Raw genomic sequence first — 3,240 nt, forward strand, 5'->3', positions numbered from 1 at the left:
GGCTGGTTTCGAACTCCTGAGCTCAAACAATCTGCCCGCCTCGGCCTCCCAGAGAGCTAGGATTACAGGCGTGAGCCACCGTGCCCGGCCCCCTGAGGATTTTTTAATACTCATTTCCTGAGCTGGTCTCTGAATCTGTTTCATGAACTTATAATTTCCCATCTGTGTATAGTTTGTATCATTATAAGTCCTCATTCCTATAAATGTGGGTTCTTGTTAGTATTGAAAACTGGCTTCAAAGACTGTTGCTAACCACTTATTCTCAGGGACCAATACAAGAAAAGAGGAAGCCATGATCTAGGCCTAGAGGCAAGGTTATTCTTTCTTTCCGTCACAACTTCCAAACCATTTTTCCCCTTCTGTGAAAAACTCTAGCTTCTCTCAGATTTATGTCCTCTAATTTTTCCTACCTCTTGAGCCTTCTTAGTGTTCCCACCTCAGACTTCAAAGTCACTGCCCATCATTCATTAACTAACTAAGCACCTGAGTATCTTCCTTTCCAGCCCTAAACCACCGAGTACCGTGGCTTCCCCATTCCTTAACGACCACACCTCCTATGATCACTTTCTCAGCCTTACCCATTACCGCCTCCCATGGTCTTACCTTATTACCCAGTAACCATACTACTGCAGAAATCTCTATTTTGAAGGGTCCTAGTCTTTGACCACCACCTTCTTTTGGCTCGCTTACTTTAGGACTCCACTCCTGGAATTCTTTGGCTTCATTGAGATCCCTAATTCATCCCTAGCACGTTTATTTTTTTTTACTGTTCATTACCATTTTTATATCCTGATTTCCTTTCTTCCCAGCTTAGAGTCACATCAATCATTATAATCACTCCCCTATAAATACCTTTAACCCCTTTATCTGCCTGTCTTTCTTGTATTCACCTGACAAAACCTCAACCCTAGTTAAATTCAGCTATCTTCTTGCATTCTGTACCTATACCCAACTTTACATGTAACTGGAAAAAAATGCAATTGTGTGTACTGGTCTCACTTAAATTTATGACCATAAATCTCAAATGGGCATTCACCAGTGGCTAGCAGTCTTAACAGTCTATAGTTCCCTGGTAGGTGAATTTCTTCTCTTTGACTAATTTAATTTTTTCTCCTATTTTCACATCTTCACCCCTGCTCCTCCTCAGCTGTGATTTTAGTTCATGCTTCATTAAGAAAATAGAAGTAATCTAACGGTAACTCCATTTTCTTATCACCACCAAATCTACAATCTTATTTTCTATAGTTTGTACCCAAATACTCTATCTGACATTCTTTCTGTTAAAAATTTCTCTGTTCCTAAGGCCACTGTCCATTTGGGTTTTAGAGCTCATTCCCTCACACCTCAAGGATTTGGCCCTTACAGTTTTCTCCTCCCCTCCCCCCAGCATTTTTCCCTTTGTACTAGACCATTATCATCATCATGCAAATATACTCCCATTTTAAAAAAAGCCCTCCATTATCCCCATGTTCTTCTTCAGCCATTAGCCCATTTTTACACTTCCCATCACAGCAAAATTTCTTGAGAATTGTAACCAGTCTTGTTGTCTTTACTGCTTATTATTTCCTGAAGCATTCCTTTTATTCCAGTGAAAAAGCTCTGGTCATGGTCACCAGAAACATTTTTGCCAAATCCAGTGGCCATTTCTTTGTCCTGATCTTCATTTGGCACAGCTGATGAAATGCTTCTTTATGAAATGCTTCTCTTGGCTTCTTCCTTTGTGTATTCCTTCTCAATTTCCTTTACCATTGTTCTTCTCATGCAGGACCTCTTCCTGAGGACTAGGACAGAGTCCTGGAATAATCCAATTATCTTCTCTTTCTACATCTCTAGGTAGTGGATTAAATACTGTTTACAACCACAGACTGTCAAATTTATCTCCCCATCCCTGACATTTCACCTGAACTCTAGGCTCATAGTGCATTTGGCTATACTAATAGACATTTAAACTCAACATAGCCAAGACAGAATTCCTGATTTCTACCATACACCACACTTCAGATTTCCTCATCTCAATAAAAGGCATCACCATGCACCTAGTTGTTTAAGACAAAAAATAGCCAGGTTATCTTTGATCCCTCTTTCCTTATCATTCCCCCATATCTAATGAATAAGCCTGTCAACTCTACCACAAAAATATTCCCTGAATCTTCATCTCCATTCCCACGATTTCATATATTAAAATCCTAATTCCCAAGGTGATAGTATTAGGGGGTGATTAGGTCATGGATGCAGATTCCTCACAAATGGGATTAATGCCCTTAGAAGAGAGGCCCCTTGCCCCTTCTACCATGTGAGGACACAGTGAGAAGGTTCTATGTGTGAGCCAGAAAGCAGGCCCTTACCAGCCATTCAGTCTGCCGGCACCTTTATCTTGGACTTCCTAGCCTCCAGAACTGTGAGAAATAAATTTCAGTTTTTTATGAGCCACCTCATTATGGCATTTTGTTATAGCAACCCAAATGGACTAAGACGCCCACTGTTACCCTAACCCAAACCACAGTCATTTAGCTGGACTACTGCAACTAGGCTTTCTGCCCTCATTCTTACCCTGCTACAATCCATTTTGTTCACAGCAAATGATCTTTTCAAAAAGTCAGATCATGTTACTCCTTTACTTAAAATTCTTCAATGTTTTTTCATTGTCTTAGAATACAATACAAACTCTTTACCTTAACCTTCAAAATTCCACATGGCCAGGCACAGTGGTGCACACCTGTAGTCCCAGCTATTCAAGATGCCAAGGTGGGAGGATCACTTGAGCCCAGGAGTTCCAAACGAACCCGGGCAACATAGCAAGACCATATCTCTAAAAACAAAAATGAGAAAAACCTTTAGCCTCTGCTTACTTCTCCAACCCCGTCTTTTTCTGTTGTCCCTCTTACTGTGCTGCAACCACACTGGCCTTCTTTTGGGTTCTTGAACACAGTGATCTTGTTCCCGCATTAAGGCCTTTGTGCCAGCTAGTTCATTAGCCTAGAACCTCTCCCCAGAACTTCATATGAGTGGCCCCTTGTTACTCAAGTCACAGCTTTATAGTGTCACTTTATCAGAATGATCTTGTCTTATCACTGGTCTTAAATACCCCTCTATTCCCCTACCCTGCCACACATTTTCATATCACCTATTTTATTTTCTTTTTGTAGACACTGATTTTCTTTTCTTTTTCTTTTTGAGACAGAGTCTCACTTTGTTGCTCTGAAGTAGACTGCTGTGGTGTCAGCCTAGCTCACAGCAACC

General features: G+C 40.9%; 1 protein-coding gene across 1 annotated transcript in view; it reads left to right on the plus strand.

The window, feature by feature from the left end:
• BUB1B (BUB1 mitotic checkpoint serine/threonine kinase B) overlaps positions 1 to 3,240 on the plus strand; it is a 60,161-nt gene that overhangs the window by 32,537 nt on the left and 24,384 nt on the right. The window lies entirely within an intron of this gene.

This window comes from Propithecus coquereli, unplaced genomic scaffold (assembly GCF_000956105.1).
Source record: "Propithecus coquereli isolate 6110/MARCELLA unplaced genomic scaffold, Pcoq_1.0 Scaffold3, whole genome shotgun sequence".
Classification (NCBI taxonomy): Eukaryota; Metazoa; Chordata; class Mammalia; order Primates; family Indriidae; genus Propithecus; species Propithecus coquereli.